General features: G+C 46.9%; 1 long non-coding RNA gene across 1 annotated transcript; it reads left to right on the top strand.

Moving 5' to 3' along the window:
• The first annotated feature begins 2,125 nt into the window (after window positions 1-2,125).
• Window positions 2,126-3,734, top strand: LOC123094420 (uncharacterized). Its single transcript, XR_006445823.1, has 3 exons — window positions 2,126-2,533; window positions 2,720-2,900; window positions 3,009-3,734. It is a non-coding gene; the product is annotated as an uncharacterized lncRNA (long non-coding RNA).
• Window positions 3,735-19,985: the final 16,251 nt, after the last annotated feature.

Here is a 19,985-nt window from a genome sequence, read left to right as displayed (position 1 = left end):
AGCTACGCGACGGAGCTGAACGGGACCTCGGACGGAACTGCGTGCCTGTGCCGGGAGCACGGGCAGACAATTGGAGACGACGAGGAGGGCTTCTACGGCGTACTCCAGCTCCGGCGAGGCTCCGGTAAGTCCCTCCACTCATCCACATCCCATCCTCTCTTCCTCACCCCGTCCTATCTCCCTCCCAGATCCACCACGCAGCTATGTAGCTCGCTCAGTCGCCCGGACGCCGACGCCATGGAGGACGCCCCTCCACCCCTGCTCTAGCCTGAAGGTACTCCACCCCTGCTCCATCCCAGTTTTGGTCAAAACTGAATGTTGAATGCTCCTGCTGCATCAAGCTGTTGTTTCACAATTTAAAACTGAGTTTTTAAAATTCTGTTCTGTACTATGGTCTCTCTATTTTGTCAATCTGTTGTAAGCATTTATGTTATGGAGTAAGTTTTAAACAAATTCATTAGAGTTCCAAACCATTAAGTTTTGAACCATTGCAGTAAGTTTTAAACAAATTCAGAAGAGTTTTAAACAAATTACTAGATCATTAAGTTCTGAACCATTGCAAATTCTGAATTTTTTCATCGACGACAATGGCTCCTCCTCTTCCAAATCTAGCCCATCGACGATGATGGCTCTGAAATGAACATGTAACAAAATGAACATGTATGCACAAGTGTCCCTCCTCCTCCAAGTTTGCAGTGTGATACATTACAAGTCTGCAAGTGCTCTGCAATTCTGTTTTTATACCTTGTATGGTGCCTAAGTTACAGTAAGTCAGTGGTTAACTGAACTACTGAAGATTGTACTGAAGATGCATGAGTAATAATAATCTTTTTTTTGTTTTGGAGGTGTTGATTGCCATTGTGCAATTTGATTCAGTTTTAAAATAATGCACGTCTTGGTTTGGTTCAGTTTGAACGTATGTGCAATCAATTGATTTGAAGTAGAGCTGGATTCATGGTGAGAAATGGATTTAAAAATAGAGTTGGATCCATTGTTGTGACTTTCTTGTGCAGCAGAGTTGGATCTTTTTACTCACAACATTTCTTTTGCTCCGATTCAGGTTCATTCTTGTGTATTATTCTTTACTATCAAGTCTGAAGTTAGTGGTTCTTGAGTGAGCTGCGTAAGCTACTACCGGCTGTTATCTGCTCCATCTGTGTGCTGGTGAACAAGTTAATTAAGATCTAAATGTGTTGTCCCAGATCCAGATGGGTTGGTTTTGAGTTATTGTTTGGGTTAGAAAATTTTCAAACCATGCATCTGTTAACATTTAGAGAAAACTACATGTGTTTATTTTGGGTTGTAGTTCATAGAGCACTTCCATGTTGCCGTGGATACTGGGTGCTGCTCTGCCATGCTTATTTGTCTCATTTTGCTTTGTTCTTTTTTGCTTATATGGTGATCTCCTTTTTTCCTTATGTTAGCAGTGAGTTATTTCTGTTTTTCTGGTTTTCCATTGCTCCTAAAATGTACATCAAAATCAGTGTGGCTGTATTCAGAGAGATGAGCTACTATGTAGACATTATTTGTTTTTGTTATGTACTTGGTTACTTAATAATCATTCTTGATATTGAAAAGGGACAGAAATAAGCTGAGTATTGGACCTGACTGAGTAGTGTTTGCTGGTTAACACATCTATGTTACTGGACCTGTTCTTTTTTCTTCCCACAGTTTGTCATCTAAAATGAATTAACCTCGGAAGGGGATTACTCTTCCTCGTTCTGGGCTAGGAATTCGTTGCTATGTGATGCATCGTTTGGTCCTACTCCAGTGTTGTTTTGCCTTCTTTTACTCAGCTCATGTTGCGTTTGGCTTGGAGACTACTGAAATGAAAATGTGTTGGAGCGATTATGTGTTGCAGGTAAAGAAACAAATTTTCATTTCTTTTGGCTTGCTATTAATTGTCACTTGCGTACACATGATTAGGTTGGTCACGGATTTGTGCAGATAGCTAGCATTGCTAATATTGTGTGTTGCTCCAGAAATAGATCAAGTGATACTTTAATTTTTGTTTGTCTAATGATTTTTTGTTACTTCCTTTTGAATGCTTAGCCATGTCGTGTTTCACTCATGTGGAACTCAAGATTCGATAGTAGCGCATAACTCATGATTTGACAAACAGTTAAATTCCTATATTTTAGTATATCTTATTATCTTTCTTATTTCTGTTCCTGAACTGAACTTCGCCATTTTCTACAAAATTATAAGAGCAATGATGGTTTGGACAAATGATTATGGTTGCTTATTTATTTTCTTGGTGCTAGATTACTAATGTAGAGAAATATAATTATATGATTTTACCATTATTATCAGATGAGGAAGTGATAGGTTCGTAAAATGACAATAGTTACCTATCTCTCATCTCTACTGTATTCATGTAAATGCCCATGTCTTTTTCCATTATTTTCAGTTGATATGTTCTTCACTGGACACAAATCATTCTTACTATACTATCAGATATTAATAGCACATGCTCTTTTGAGGGAAATGGGGATGTCACTATCTTTTGGTCTTCTGCCCAGAAATCTTTAGAGTACGTTATCTTTCATCTTCCTAATTATAAATTGTTGGAATTTCTTATGCTTTCAGTGATGCAACTTGATGTTTTATTGTTGTCTTTTGAGGGAAATGGGGATGGCACTATCTTTCGGTCTTCCTAATTAGATATAAGCAACTGCTTACCCACACCGTATAACTTCGGTTTGCTCCCTCACTGCAGCATTACTCTGTTCCATACACTAAGAAGTTTGAAGTGTGTTGATTGCCACTCGCGTTGCTGCTCTGCTTGGAGGCGTCGGCGTCGACTGGAGGAGCGCCGAATCGTTGTCCTCGAGTTCGTGCACTTCAGGAAGAAGACGGCTCAAGGTGAGACGTCACGCATCCGTCGTGCGGAGGTAGAGGTGAGCGCCTCTCCACTTCCCCCATTTCCTCCGTCTCTGTCTGGTCTGATCCTTTTTATTTTGCAGCTTGACATATAGGTTAGTGTGTGTGTGTGTGTGTGTGTGCAGCAGCTCTAGAGGGACCAAGGTCGAGGTAGCCACTGCTCCTGTCGAGGCTAGCCTGCCGTAGGGACGAATCAGGTCCCTAGACCCTTATGAGCCCTAATTTTCATGGAGCAAGGTGCATCTTGCCGCTTTTGCTTTTGGTAAAAAGGAATCCCTATTGTTATGTTGGTAGCCTCTTTGCAAGTTTATTCTGCCTTTTTGACATTTTTTGTTCTATCTTGCTATGCATTGTATCATATTACAGCTGTGTGCTCAAACCAACTGAGCTTAATTCACATATATAGATATTTAAGAATGTGGGGATGATGCCCAATTGGCAAGGTTTGCAATATTGTAGGAACCATTTGGAGATGAGTTGTAGATATTAAGCTATGTAGGAGATGATTTTGAGGTAACAAGCCTTCAGCTTGCTTTCTGTTAACCTTTTTATGCATGGGTTCAGTTTGATGCAATCTAGGCATTATTTGTTGTCGAATGGATTATTTTTTCCTACTAGGTAACATCTGATGCTTGGAATGCATTATTTCTGATGGCCCAGAAAAAAACTCTTTGTACATATTGTTTTGTTTAGATGCATACAAGATGCATGTTTATGCCTCATACCTGCTGATTTATATGACTGAGGAACTCTCTTTCTTCCTAGATGTGCCCATATGCTCTTCATTGATATAGCATCTTCTTACTTGTATATTATTCACATATAGCATCTCATTTCTTGGTTGATTGCTTATATATATATATATATATATATATATATATATATATATATATATATATATATATATATATATTCAACTTCTCTTTCCTGGCATTCACATATTACAAGCTAAATAAAGTTTGTCATTCCTTCTGGCCACTTATAGATGTAACTAGAAGCATGGATGATCTGTGATGCTGGCAATTTTCAGATTGCACCCATTTAATTATAGCACAATATATCACATTTGTGGTAAATTTAGAAAAGCTTGTGCGTACCCTTTTAGTAGTCAATATGGTTCAGATGCAGTATTTTTTATTTCCTTTTTTTGCTTTCAGCACACACATATGGCATTTGAAGTTCTTTATCATGTACGTAGGCACATTAGTTGTGTCACTTACTGATGCTCTTATGGTACACAGTACACTATTAGGGTGTTGGGCCCAGAAAAAGGAAGAGTAATCCTCTTCCAAGGTTAATTTTGTGCCTACTTCTTTATGTACATAACTCATGATTTGACAAATAGTTAAGTTTCCTATATTTTAGTATTTCTTTCTCTTTCTCTTTCCTATTTATGGTTCTGGAACAAAACTTCCATCCTTTTCTACAAAATTAGAAGAGAAAAAAATGTTGACAGATGATTATAATTGCTTATTTATTTTCTTGGTGTTAGATTACTAATGTTGAGAACTATATTTTTTATTGATGGTCGCTCGATGGCGCTGAGCACCATGTGAGGTCATTATAATTCATATATGAGTCAACATATTCTTCCGCTGCTAATTAGAAGTGTTTGGTCTATTTAATTTCAAACATATCTATTATTCGCCAAGGCTCCTGCCTACTTCCATAATGATGCTATCCCATAATTAGATTGGTGTCTAAAACTGAGCCCCCTCTTAACTCCATTTCTCTGCAGTAAATGAAGCCCATAGGTGGAGAAATTTGGACGATCTGTAGTCAAAGGATACCATCAAGCAAGCGGACGCACAAGGAGGGTTGCCCCGGAGTAGAGGTAGAGGACGTTGCCAGCTGCATCTCTCTCTGACCTGAAGCCCACCTTGGCATGGATGTGATCAGCGTTGATCTCCAACATTGGCAAGCATTGTAAGTTCCCTCTTCTTATGTTTCTGGTACAAATATACCACATATATGTTCATATGCAGAAGATAAAGATAGACTATTATCGACGGTTATTTTACTTAGTTGTAGATACTGAATAGTTTGTTTAAATTATGATAGTTTAAAAGAAGTATTATGGTGTAGTGCAGTACTAATTTTAATTTAAAATTGCTGACCTTGCATCATATTTTTGTTGTGTATGTGGGCACTGTGTTCAAGTTGATCTGGAACAATTTGAAGGGTTTCCTCGACACAAAATCTTAAGCCAAGGTTTACTTAAGCACCTCGAATTAAATGTATAGAAGTTTAAAATTGTAATGTTTCAGGTTCTTTGCCACATTATGTATGTTTTGTTAATTTTTTAATAATTGGTCCTATTTGCTATGTGGAACATGTAGCATTTACTTGATCATAATCTAATTCAATTTTTGACCACCGTCTTTTTGGCTCTTGGTTTCAACATATGCAGTATCGGTTAGTCATTGTCTTGACACGACATTTTAGGCAACAGCTCCAACTTCTTGAGCCGTTCTCTGTATATGAATGAGCCTCACCGTTAAATAAATGAACAATGTTTCCTCCATATATGAATGACACAATGACACTATGGATTTTTCCAGTCAACTGATCATCCTAAACCTCATCCTGTATTCAATACATTTATGTTCCATTGCTAACTAACGTTCATTTGTGATGTCTTCCTCAGGATGGAAATGTTCCTCGACACAATGACGAACATCAACCTAGGAACAACCTTTTTATTTTATCTTTTGTTGCCTCTACTGTATTGTTACTGCCACAAAGATTTACCTGGACATGGAGCCATCAAGATGTGTTTAAAAATGGTTACATTATCCTTTTTCTAACCTGATGGTGTTAGAAACATCTTAGCATTCAAGCAGGTTTAGTTCATTGTTTATTAATTCCAATTATGTAAAAAATCACTGATCATCGCTTGACAGAAAATATTTTGATATGCCATCATGTACATGGGCGAAGAACCTGGATGTTATTTACATGTTTTGGATAATTGATGATTCTTTTGAATGAAAAAAATATCAGATAAAAGAAAGCATGTCATAATGCTTATAGATTGAAACTTTGGTTCCTTTTAAGAGGCCCACTTGGATCCTTCCTTTCCAGTCTGCATGAATCTTCCTAATTCGGCAAAGCCTTGAAACATCGATGTTTTTGTGTGACCTAAATGATAACTTCTGCAACACCCAAAACTGTATGCTGCCTTATAGTTTCATGCCTTATAGTTTCATGACGATGTTGAACTACATGTGAATGTTTCTTCCTTTTATTTTGTTATATCATGTTTGAATAGGTACGCTAAACTTGATCCTACTAAATTGAGCATTCACTACTTGGCCATAGCGTTGTGACCGGCGCCCTCGCGCCAAGGTGCGTTTCCGATCTAGTTTACGTTCAGGTGAGGAGCAGATTTGATGTTAAGATACACCGGGTTCAGTTCACTAATACACGAGCGGGACAAATTTCTGAATCCCAAAACGTATTATTTTCTTTTTCTTCAGACTGCCAAGCCGCCGCCAGGGTTCCATCCGCCGTCATCAGTCCCACCTCCTCTCTTACGTAGTAGTGGGGATCTGTCCTCTTCATTCTGTTTTTTAGGGCAACTTTAACGTTGACTCTCAAACCGCCCGCATACATCTGGATCGTGCAGTCCAGACGTGTTGTGTCATCCAACATCGGCATGTATTGATTCGCAGGACGGTCTAGCGTGCTTTCTGCTGCAAACCGGAGACAGACGTGGAGGGCTTTGCGGGCGTCTGAAGCTGAACCGCTCCCAAGCCCGCGTCTGACTACCTGGCACACCAAAAATCCCTCCCTTGTTTGCACGCGATTCCCGCCTGTAATGGTCAGTGCCGCTTCAGAGCGCTAGTGCCGCACACGTGCCTGGCCTGAGGGGACACGACCTTTCACTTGCATCGACATTGAAGCAGTGCGCCGGCTGAGAGAGTGCCGCCAGCGCCGCTTCCCGGTGCAGGCGACTGCTCCGCGTTCAAATGACACCATAGTCGTTCGTCCGTCGATCTAATGCCGACATTAATGACATGTGCTTGCCGAGGAACCTAGTCTAGCGCCAACTGTCGGTCCCTCTGCCACCCACCATTGGCTCGTGACCCGCTATATAAACTGCAGCCCCGGCCATAGACGCATTCATCATTCTCGGTCCTTTCCCCTCTTCCTCACCACTCCCACTATGGCCTCCTCCCATTATGCATTTTATATCATCTTTTGGACTAACCTATTAACCTAGTGCCTAGTGTCAGTTGATGTTTTCTGCTTGTTTTGGTTTTCCAGAAAATCAGTACCAAACGGAGTCCAAATGCTACAAATTTTTTTGACATTTTTTTCTGGACAAAAGAGACCCTAGAAGCTTTGGGAGGAGACTAGATGACAAACGAGCAGACAGCAAGGCAAAAGGGTGCGCCCTGTTACCTATGGGCCCCATATGGCTCCATCTGACCTAATTACACTTCTATAAATTCTCGTATATTGATAAAACCCCAGAGAGCCACTCGAAACAATTTTTCTGCCGCCGCAAGTCTTTGTTCTTCCGCAATCGCATTCGGAGGCATTTTCCGGTACTCTAGGTGAGTCGATCATGAAGGGCTTCTACATCAACCTTACCGCCCTACCGATGATGTGTGAGTAGTTCACCACAGACCTACGGGTCCATAGCTAGTAGCTAGATGGCTTCTTCTCTCTCTTTGATCTTCAATACAATGTTCTCTGTGATCTCCATGGAGTTCTATCCGATGTGATCTTCTTTTGCGGTGTGTTTATTTGGATCCAATGAATTGTGGGTTTATGATCAGATTATTCATCGAAAGTAATTGAGTCGCTTCTGAACTTTATTATGCATGATTATTATAGCTTTGTATTTCTCTCCGATCTATCTGTTTGGTTTGGCGAACTAGATTGATTTATCTTCAGCGGGAGAGGTGCTTTGTAATGGGTTCAATGTTGCGCTCTCGTGGCAGAAGGGGTAGCGAGGCACGTATTTGTATTGTTGCCATTAAGGATAAAATGGTGGGGTTTAATAATATTGCTTGAGTTTACTTTGTCTACATCATGTCATCTTGCTTAAAGCGTTACTCTGTTTGTCATGAACTTAATACTGTAGATGCATGCTTGATAGCGGTCGATTGTTGAAGTAATAGTAGTAGATGCAGGCAGGAGTCGGTCTACTTTGTCACAGACATGATGCCTATATATATGATCATTGCCATGAATAACGTCATAACTATGCGCTTTTCTATCAATTGCCCAATAGTAATTTGTCTACCCACCGTATGTTATGTGTTCGAGAGAGAAGCCTCTAGTGAAAACTATGGCCCCGGGTCTACTTTAATCATATTATAAAACCAAAAAAACCTTTCTGCAATTTATTTACTTTTATTTTGTTTTATAATTTATCTATCTACATGTACAAGATTTGACCCTTGCAAGTAACAAGTTCAAGGGGATTTGTAACCCTCTTGCCCGCGTTGGGTGCAAGTATTTGTTTTTGTGTGTGCGGGTGATGTTCACTGCGTGGTTCTCCTTTTGGTTTGATAACCTTGGTTCTCATTAAGGGAAATACTTATTCGCTACTATATTGCTTCACCATTCCTCTTCGGGGAAAATCCCAACGCAACTCACAAGTAGCACAGGCCGACACAGCCTATGAAGGAAATGTGCCCTAGAGGCAATAATAAAGTTGTTATTTATATTTCCTTATATCATGATAAATGTTTATTATTCATGCTAGAATTGTATTAACCAAAAACTTAGTACATGTGTGAATACACAGACAAACAGATTGTCCCTAGTATGCCTCTACTTGACTAGCTTGTTTATCAAAGATGGTTATGTTTCCTAGCCATACACATGTGTTGTCATTTGATGAACGGGATCACATCATTAGAGAATGATGTGATGGACAAGACTCATCCGTTAGCTTAGCACTATGATCGTTTAGTTTATTGTTATTGCTTTCTTCATGACTTATACATGTTCCTCTAACTATGAGATTATGCAACTCCTGAATACCGGATGAACACTTAGTGTGCTATCAAACGTCACAACGTAACTGGGTGATTATAAAGAGGCTCTACAGGTGTCTCCGATGGTGTTTGTTGAGTTGGCATAGAACGAGATTAGGATTTGTCACTCCGATTGTCGGAGAGGTATCTCTGGGCCCTCTCGGTAATGCACATCACAATAAGCCTTGCAAGTAATGTGACTAATGAGTTAGTTGTGGGATGATGCATTACGGAATGAGTAAAGAGACGTGCTGGTAACTAGATTGAACTAGGTATGGTGATACCGACGATTGAATCTCGGGCAAGTAACATACCGATGACGAAGGGAACAACGTATGTTGTTATGCGGTTTCACCGATAAAGATCTTCGTAGAATATGTAGGAGCTAATATGAGCATCCAGGTTCCGCTATTGGTTATTGACCGGAGAGGTGTCTCGGTCATGTCTACATAGTCCTCGAACCCGTAGGGTTTGCACGCTTAACATTCGATGACGATTGGTATTATGAGTTTATGTGATTTGATGTACCGAAGGTTGTTCGGAGTCCCAGATGAGATCACGGACATGACGAGGAGTCTCGAAATGGTCGAGAGGTAAAGATCGATATATTAGAAGGCTATATTCAGACATCAGAAAGGTTCCGAGTGATTCGGGTATTTTTGGAGTACCGGAGAGTTACGGGAATTCGCCGGGGGAAGTAGTGAGCCTTAATGGGCCATACGGGAAAGGAGAGAAGGGCCTCAAGGGGTGGCCGCGCGCCCCCCATGGGTTGTTCCTAATTGGACTAGGAGGGGGCGGCGCCCCCTCCTTCCTTCTCCCCTCTTCCTCCTTCCCTTCCTTCTCCTAGTTGGAATAGGAAAGGGGGGTGAATCCTACTTGGACCGGGAGTCCAAGTAGGACTCCCCCTTTTGCGTGCCCCCCTTGGTAAGGCCTCCTCTTCCCCCCTCCTTTATATACATGGGAGGGGTGTCGGTGTCAAAACCGGCAGATCTCGGGTAGGGGGTCCCAAGCTATGTGTCATGGATCGATGGGTAACAGGAGACAGGGGACACAATGTTTACCCAGGTTCGGGCCCTCTCTATCAAGGTAATACCCTACTTCCTGCTTGATTGATCTTGATGAATATAGGGTTAAAAGAGTTGATCTACCTCGAGATCATATGTTGTGGTCTAAGACCTAAAGGTATGATGAGTAATGTCATAATAATCTATCGAGTAGCCTGGCCTTGGTTTATATAATGCACCAGAGGCCTAGGATAACAAGAGTCCTAGCCGAATATGTTGGTGGATAGGAGTCCTTCTCTTGATCACCAAGTCTTGTGGAATACTCCTTGTATGCGGCATGGGCTGCTCGAAGTGGCCCATGAGTGAACCGCCATGGGGGTCCTCGGCCCGATCCACCTAGTCGGGAGACGATGTGTTGAGTACCCCCTAGTACAGGACACCGTCAGTAGCCCCCTGAACCGGTCTTCAAGTTGGGGACGCTCCTTGATCCTTTCGAACTGTTCTTCATCTTCAGTCGTCGGTCTTGAAAACTGGTTCGACAAATCTTCTCATCTTCTTGAGGATCGCCGAAGTGAATCCGAAGAGTTTACACGTCGGGTATCCGAGGAGCCCCTTTAAGTTATCGGCCTTTATCAATGCCTTGTTATTTTTATGCCACGCCTCGGGTTTGAAGTTATTTTTATGCCACGCCTCGGCAGTGTCCTCTTGTGTCCGGGCTCCAATGTCGGACTGTATTCGAGGTATCTTTCGCAGCCGAGCACCAACGCCAAACCGCTTTCGAGCTCCAACGCCGGACTGTGTCCGAGCTCCAACGCCGGACTATGTCCAAGCTCCAACACCGGACTATATCCGAGGTGTCATAGATCACCTTGGTTTAAAAAAGTTGAAGGAGTTTAGCCGAGCTTAATGCCGGAAATGCCCTCTATGGAGCCAGCCACTGACGCCCGAGCTTTATGCCGGACTGCTTCCGAGGTGGTGCACCACCCCGACTGCGGGCTGATTTTTCGTCAATATTTTTGATTGGTGCAATTTATTCTCTGCTGAGATATATTGCCAGTAGCCCTCAAGGTATGTATCAGTCAAAACCTGAGATGCACCTGAAGGATGACATAAGACCACTGATCCCAGTAGCCCCTGAGACTCAGGTTGATTCGCAAAATCGTCCTGAGGATCAACTCCTAGCTCGGCAGAATACTTCGGGACACAAAAAGCGGTGTGCAAAGTCCTCGAGACTCAGGTTGGGTGTGGCCGACCAACCTGAGGATCATAATCACCTCGAAAACTATATTGCACTTAAATTTTCTACATTGGATTGCCAATGCAGTAGCCCCCGAGACACTGGTCGGGTGGCAACACCAGATCAGGGGATCGATGTGCCCCTTTAATATTTATAAATAATGAGCGTGAAGCCCAGTAGCCCCCGAGCCTTAATGTGGGCACGGGTGGCCGAATTAAGGATCAATATCCGGAGTAAAATCACAAATTATGTGTAATGATTCTATGTATCCAAGTACTTGACATCATTAATGCTCGGATCCGCATTGTCCAAAACTTTGTTGACCGACCATCGGCTTCGACCTCCTCGGCTAGTAGCTGGGGAGTGTTTGTCCTACTTTATTAAGCCTTTATACGGGCAAAGGTTTACGGCAAACAAGGCAATCCAGTCATACGGTTTTATAAACAAAGGTACGCGGAGAGATATGGTGTATTACTTTTTAATGTAAGAAACATTTTCCAAAGAAAATAGTCTCGCTATCGGTCCCTTTCTTTGGGTCGTCATGCTTATCATGATCATGAAACCTCACCTCCGATCAATGTGGGAGGAAAATATTGAGGATTTAGGTCGGGGAAAGTTCCCGAACTCTATGGTATTAATGAACCAAAATTTTCAATTCCGTCGTTGCCGACCAATGTGATCCTTTAAGATTGCTAGCTTTCGGCTTCACCTAGTCTGAGGGACTAACTCGGATGACTCGGTAGTAACAATCATAGAGGTGCTCCCTTTACCGCCTAGCCGAACAATCGGGAACGTAGGGGTAAGCACAGGAGCCAGGCAGCCCAGCTTGACCAAAATCTTAAGTCAAATTGATGCATATTTATGGCTTTACAACGATGATTACGGAAGGAGGCTGAGGGAGTTCCGGACTAGGGGGTGTCCGGATAGCCGAACTATCATCATCGGCCGGACTCCAAGACTATGAAGATACAAGATTGAAGACTTCGTCCCGTGTCCGGATGGGACTTTCCTTGGCGTGGAAGGCAAGCTTGGCGATACGGATATGTAGATCTCCTACCATTATAACCGACTCTGTGTAACCCTAGCTCTCTCCGGTGTCTATATAAACCGGATGGCTTTAGTCCGTAGGACGAACAACAATCATACCATAGGCTAGCTTCTAGGGTTTAGCCTCCTTGATCTCGTGGTAGATCTACTCTTGTAACACACATCATCAATATTAATCAAGCAGGACGTAGGGTTTTACCTCCATCGAGGGGGCCCGAACCTGGGTAAAACATCGTGTCCCTCGTCTCCTGTTACCATCCGCCTAGACGCACAGTTCGGGACCCCCTACCCGAGATCCGCCAGTTTTGACACCGACATTGGTGCTTTCATTGAGAGTTCCTCTGTGTCGTCACCGATAGGCTCGATGGCTTCTTCAATCATCATCAGCGACGCAGTCCAGGGTGAGACCTTCCTCCCCGGACAGATCTTCGTATTCGGCGGCTTCGCACTGCGGGCCAACTCGCTTGGCCAATTGGAGCAGATCGAAAGCTACGCCCCTGGCCGTCAGGTCAGATTTGGAAGCTTGAACTTCACGGCTGGCATCCGCGGGGACTTGATTCTCGATGGATTCGAGCCACAGCCAAGCGTGCCGCACTGTCACGACGAGCATGATTTAGCTCTGCAACCGGACAGTACCCTGGAGGCCGCACTCGACCCCGCTCCGATCTTCAATTCGGAGCCGGCTGCGCAGGTCGAGGACGGATGGCTAGACACCGCCTCAGGGGCTGCAACCTCTACGGTGATAGAGCCGAACACTGACCTTGTCCCTCATGAAGCTCGTGACTCCGAGGTGCCGGACTCATTGCTGGACTCCGAACCTCCCGCGCCCCCTCCGATCGGATCTGATTGGGCGCCGATCATGGAGTTCACCGTAGCGGACATCTTTCAACACTCACCTTTCGGCGACATCTTGAGTTCGCTAAAGTATCTCTCGTTATCAGGAGAGCCCTGGCCGGATTGCGGTCAGGACAGTTGGGATGTGGACGACGAAGAAATTCAAAGCCCACCCACCACCCACTTGGTAGCCACTGTCGACGATCTAACCGACATGCTAGACTACGACTCCGAAGACATCGACGCTATGGACGACGATGCCGGAGACGACCAAGAACCAGCGCCCACTGGGCACTGGAAAGCCGCCTCATCATATGACATATACATGGTGGATATCCCAAAGGATGGGAATGGCGAAGGAACAGCGGAGGATGACCCCTCCAAGAAACAGCCCAAGCGCCGGCGTCAGCGGCGCCGCTCTAAATCCCGCCACAGCAAGAACGAAGATTCCGGCACCGGATATAATAATACACCGGACAGTGCCGAAGACAACCCACTCCAGCAAGATCCAGCGCAGGAGGACGGAGACGCCAGCCCTCATGAGAGAGCGACAGAAGAAGAGGTAGAGGATTACATGCCTCCCTCCGGAGACGAGGCAAGCCTCGACGATGATGAATTCGTCGTACCTGAGGATCCCGTCGAACAAGAGCGTTTTAAACGCAGGCTTATGGCCACGGCGAACAGCCTCAAGAAAAAGCAGCAACAACTTAGAGCTGATCAAGATCTGCTAGCCGACAGATGGACTGAAGTCCTCGCGGCCGAAGAGCACGAGCTTGAACGCCCCTCCAAAAGCTACCCTAAACGCAAGCTGCTCCCTCGATTAGAGGAGGAGGCATATGAACCCGCATCACCAGGAGACAATACGGCTGACCGACCACCCCGTGGTCGTGACAGAGAGGCTTCTAGGCCCTTCACTAAACTCGTACCCCGACATCGCTCGAAAAGCACAAGGCCACAGGGGAATGCTTCGGACTTGTGAGATATATTGGAGGATAGGGCAAGACAATCAAGATCGATCTATGGATCGCGTGGGCGCCCCATGATACGTGACGACCACCGTCGCGCCGGACACAGTAAGTCCGGCCGGGCCGAACAAAATAGACAAAGCTCTTTCGAGCTTCGTCGTGATATCGCCCAGTACAGAGGCGCCGCACACCCACTATGCTTCACAGACGAAGTAATGGATCATCAAATCCCCGAAGGGTTTAAACCCGTGAATATTGAATCTTACGATGGCACAACAGACCCCGCAGTTTGGATCTAAGACTATCTCCTTCACATCCACATGGCCCGCGGTGACGATCTTCACGCCATCAAATATCTCCCCCTCAAGCTTAAAGGACCAGCCCGGCATTGGCTTAACAGCTTGCCAGCAGAGTCAATTGGGAGTTGGGAAGACCTGGAAGCCGCATTCCTCGATAACTTCCAAGGCACATATGTGCGACCACCAGACGCTGATGACCTCAGCCACATAATTCAGCAGCCAGACGAATCGGCCAGACAATTCTGGACACGGTTCTTAACCAAGAAAAACCAAATCGTCGACTGTCCGGACGCGGAGGCTCTTGCAGCCTTCAAGCATAATATCCGCGACGAATGGCTTGCCCGGCACCTGGGATAGGAAAAGCCGAAATCCATGGCAGCCGTCACATCACTCATGACCTGCTTCTGCGCGGGTGAGGACAGCTGGCTAGCACGCAACAACAACCTCAGCAAAAATTCTGGCAGTCCGGATATCAAGGACCGTAATGGCAGGTCGCGTCGTAACAAAAACAAACGCCGCATTAACAGCGACAATAGTGAGGATACCGCAGTCAATGCCGGATTTAGAGGCTCTAAACTCGGTCAGCGGAAAAAGGCATTCAAAAGAACTACTCCGGGTCCGTCCAATTTGGACCGAATACTCGACCGCTTGTGCCAGATACACGGCACCCCCGAAAAGCCAGCCAACCACACCAACAGGGACTGTTGGTTATTCAAGTAGGCAGGCAAGTTAATTGCTGAAAACAATGACAAAGGGCTGCATAGCGATGACGAGGAAGAGACCCGACCGCCGAACAATAGAGGACAGAAGGGTTTCCCCCCACAGGTGCGGACGGTGAACATGATATACGCAACGCACATACCCAAAAGGGAGCGGAAGCGTGCACTCAGGGATGTATACGCGATGGAGCCAGTTGCCCCGGAGTTCAATCCATGGTCCTCCTGCCCGATCACTTTTGACCGAAGGGACCACCCCACCAGTATCCGCCACGGCGGATTCGCCGCATTGGTTCTAGACCCAATCGTCGATGGATTTCACCTCACCAGAGTCCTGATGGACGGCGGCAGCAGCCTGAACCTGCTTTATCAGGACACAGTGCGCACAATGGGCATAGACCCCTCAAGGATCAAACCTACCAAGACGACCTTTAAAGGTGTCATACCAGGTGTAGAAGCCAATTGTACAGGCTCAGTTACACTGGAAGTGGTCTTCGGATCCCCGGATAACTTCCGAAGCGAGGAGTTAATCTTCGACATAGTTCTGTTCCGCAGCGGCTATCATGCTCTGCTCGGACGTACCGCGTTTGCAAAGTTCAACGCGGTGCCGCACTACACATACCTTAAGCTCAAGATGCCAGGCCCTCGAGGAGTCATCACGGTCAACGGAAACACTAAACGTTCTCTCCGCACGGAGGAACATACAGCGGCTCTCGCGGCAGAAGCACAGCCTCTTAAGGCAATTCTCGAGTCCGGCCATTAAGCGGCCGGACACAACTAAGCGCGCCCAGAGTAATATACAATAAGACCACCTGGCACGTTCCGAGCACGCGTAGCAGTGCGGCCCCAACCCCAGCCCCTGTAAAACGTCAAGACAGATCCTTCGCGTACACCATTACGCTCTGAAGATGCCATGGGCATGGGGAGAGGGGCGCGACCACGATAGGCCCAGACTACGGCTCAACCACACCAGGGGCTCTCAAGTGTGTTGTTCTTTTTTGCTTTTTCTTTTTTTTACTCACAGGACTCCGTTCGTCAGAGGCCCTGTCCGGCAGCAGACCTGCCGAACTCACGATGCAACAGTCAGGGAAGGATAAAGGCTACAACGAATATCCAGGTGGTCTCCATTATGAGCATTTAATCCGTTTTACGCACCATTCCGTAGCCTACCCCTGGAGGGGGACATGTTTAATAGTCCCATCCCTTGCTTATCGCACCATTTGTATCGTTCTGCACTTACAGCAGTTTGTCTTGAAAAAGTAATGCAGCACCTTTTTGCTTCCAATTGCATTTCTCTTTTATACATATGTTCATTTGTAACATTACGCATCCGTACGTTTTGGTATGGGTAAATACACCAGGGGCTTATGTTTCCCGCATCATGGTGTGATAAGTCCGAACACTTTCACAAGTGCGGCACCCCGAACTTATAGCATTATATGCATCAGCTCTGAATCATGTCTTGGGTCAATAGTTGGGTTTGCCCAGCTCCCATGTTTTGGTACCTTACGTTCCGTTGCATCGGCTAAGGTAGCACTGGGAGAACCACTGCGATTGCGCCCCAGTTGAGCTGGGTTAATGCCTCAGTGGAGAAAGCTAAAACTGACCATCATGATGAGGCGAGAGCTGGTCGCTGTTCGAGAGGTTTTTTGCGAGTCCTTAAAGACTTATGCCGCTTAGAGCGAGGAGCCGACTTTGTCCGGCCCAGGCGTGGATAGTGCCCCAAATTCGCCTTCCGAAGACTAGGGGCTTCGCCGAAATTTAAAATTATAGAATTCTTTGGCTAAGTGAGAGTGTTCAAGCATTATAAGTCTGGTTGCCTTGTTCGTTGTGTTGAGCGCCTCCCTAGATGGACCCAAATATGGGAACAAGAGTGCTCAAATTTATCCCGAACACCCCAGCACTCGTGGCATGGGGGTTGAAGCCAACGACTTGCCATCTCTCAGATTTGATAAACAGCCGCACAGAAGGTAATATTTTAAATTAAAAAGCGTTGCTTAGCGCATATGAACTAAGTTTTCAGCGCATAGGATAACAAAACGCGAGTCTACTCAAATATTACATCTTTGGAGCACTCGCCCGCAATAGTGCGGGCACCCTTCAGCACACTCTTATAATACATCTCGGGCGTGCGATGCTCCTTGCCCTCCGGTGGCGGGTCCGTCACGAGCTTCTGGGCATCCATCTTTCCCCAGTGCACCTTTGCGCGGGCAAGGGCCCGACGGGCACCTTCAATACAGGCGGAGTGCTTGATGACTTCAACCCACGGGCACGCATCCACCAGCCGCCGCACCAGGCCGAAGTAGCTCCCAGGCATGGCCTCCTTAGGCCACAGCCGAACTATGAGGCCCTTCATGGCCTATTCGGCCGCCTTGTGGAGCTCGACCAGCTGTTTCAGCTGGTCGCTAAGGGGCACCGGATGTCCGGCCTCACCATACTGAGACCAGAAGACCTTCTCCGTCGAGCTCCCCTCCTCGGCCCGGTAGAACACGGCAGCATCGGACACGCTGCGAGGAAGATCTGCGAACGCTCCTGGAGAGCTCTGAATTCGGGTAAGCAACAGGTAATTAACACTCACATGCTTACTTTGCATGAAAAAGGCCTTACCCGCTGCTATTTTCTTCAACGCCTCGATTTCCTGGAGGGCCTTGTAGGCTTCGGCCTTAGCGGCTTTTGGCACTCTCAAGAGCCGTTGCAAGCTCAGACTCTCGAGTCTTCGAGTCACGCTCCAGGCTCTCATGTTTGTTCACGAGATCCTGGAGCTCTTCCTGTACCTCCGCCACCCGCTCCTCCTGCTTCTCTCGCTCGGTGCGCTCCGCGGCCGCATTGCGTTCGGTCGTGGCCACCGCCTCTTTCAGGGTCGCCACCTCGTTAGTGGCCACTGCAATACCCATGTTATCCTTGTCATTCTTTTTGCAACCAAAATCCTTTTCTGTAAGGTACAATTTTAATAAGGTGTTACTCACCTTCCTTGTCCTCGAGCTGCTTCTTGGCACGGCCGAGCTCGTTCTCGGACCGCTCGAGGTTTTCCTTCAAAGTATTGACCTCCGCAGTCAGTGCGGCAGAGGTCAGTAGCGCAGCCTGCAATCCCATATCGACATATTTTTTATGACTCCTGCGTATATCTTCTTAGATCCTCAGTCCGGATTTTCTTTCCTAACACCGAACCGAGCATCAGGGGCTACTGTCTATGCGGTACTATTTTACATATCTCAAAATTCTTACCTCAAAGCCTGTTAGAAGGCTGCTGCAGGCTTCGGTCAGCCCGCTCTTGGCGAGCTGCACCTTCTGAATCACTGCACTCATAACAGTGCGGTGTTCCTCTTCAATGGAGGCGCCATTGAGCGCCTCCAGCAAGTTATCCGGCGCCTCCGGTTGGACAGAGGCTGCCGGCGTCACGGTCTTGCCCTTCTTACGAAGGGGTCACCCGCCGGACTCCGGAGCCACTATGGGTTCCGAGGCCGAGTCCGGTGCAAAGTCCGGGAGGTTGTCTTGCGACACCTCCGGGGCCTCCTCCCCCTGGTGAGTCCCTTCCCGGGACCCCACCTCGGCATCGTCCGCGTCACGGGGGGTGGAGGCGGTCGGAATAGAATCCATATGTGACGCACCTAAGGAGCCGCTCGACGAAGCGGGAAGATCATCCTTGGGCGGACTGCGAGGTTGTATGCGGCATTAGAGAGAACATTATGTGGCGAAATAATCATGAAGCCATTCGGGAGTCCGGATACTTATGATCTCGCCGGAGGCTTGGCCCTTGGAGGCCAGTCCTCGTCGTCGTCACTGGCATTGGCAGAGCAGTGGGGAAAGAGTTTTTCCCTTCTTGGACCCTTCGGCCTCCCTCGTAGGGGAAGATTTCCTTTTCTTCCCTCCCCCCGCTGGGGGAGAGGCTTTCTTCTTCTCCTCCTCACCTTTTTGGGAGGAGTCGGCCTCGGAGTCATCATCGATAACACCTGAAAACGGGAACTCTTTCGAGTACCCGTGGCCTTCTTCTTGGCCTTCTTCTCCGGCACCACGTGGGGTGCCGGAGCCAGCAGCCCCGTCAAGCGGGCGTCCGCTGGGTCCTCTGGCAATGGGGCCGGACAGATAGCCTGTTCGGCCTTCTTCAGCCAGTCCTGTCAAAGGAAAGGGAGTTTAGATCCCACATAGAGTCAAACTATGGAAAACAAGCGTCCCATAAAGGACAAAATCACTTACCTCGTCAGCTGGACGCTGCGAGCTGAATCCACGATCTTTAGTAGCGGATGCGGGAGCCTCGGCGCCCTTGAACAGCACCTTCCAGACATCTTCATACGTAGTGTCGAAGAGCCCGCTCAAAGTCTGGTGCTGCGCCGGATCAAACTCCCACATGTTGAAGCCCCGTCGTTGGCACGGGAGAATCTGGCGGATGAGCATGACCTGGACCATGTTGACAAGCTTGAGCTTCTTGTCCACCAGCTTTTGGACGCAGGCTTGGAGTCCGGTCAGCTCCTCCGAATCACCCCAAGTCCGGCCGCTCTCTTTCCAGGAGGTGAGCCGTGTGGGGATGCCAGATCTGAATTGGGGGGCCGCTGCCCATTCGGGGTCACACGGCTCGGTGATGTAGAACCACCCCGATTGCCACCCCTTGATGGTTTCCACGAAAGTGCCCTCAAGCCAAGTAACGTGGGACATCCTGCCCACCATGGCGCCTCCGCCCTCTGCTTGGCTGCCCTTCACAACCTTCGGCTTGACACTGAAGGTCTTGAGCCACAAGCCGAAGTGGGGCTGGATGCAGAGCAAGGCCTCGCACACGACGATAAACGCCGAGATGTTGAGGATGAAATTCGGGGCCAGATCATGGAAATCCAGGCCGTAGTAGAACATGAGCCCCCAGACAAAGGGATGGAGTGGAAAGCCCAGTCCGCGGAGGAAATGGGGAAGGAATACTACCCTCTCATGGGGCCTGGGGGTGGGGATGAGCTCTCCCTCGTCGGGGAGCTGGTGCGCGATGTCGCTGGACAAGTATCCGGTGCTGTGCAGCTTCTG

This window comes from Triticum aestivum, chromosome 4B (genome assembly GCF_018294505.1).
Source record: "Triticum aestivum cultivar Chinese Spring chromosome 4B, IWGSC CS RefSeq v2.1, whole genome shotgun sequence".
In the NCBI taxonomy this organism is placed as follows: domain Eukaryota; kingdom Viridiplantae; phylum Streptophyta; class Magnoliopsida; order Poales; family Poaceae; genus Triticum; species Triticum aestivum.
The sequence above is the reverse complement of the archived record's forward strand: the minus strand, read 5'-3'. Positions and strand labels throughout refer to the sequence as shown.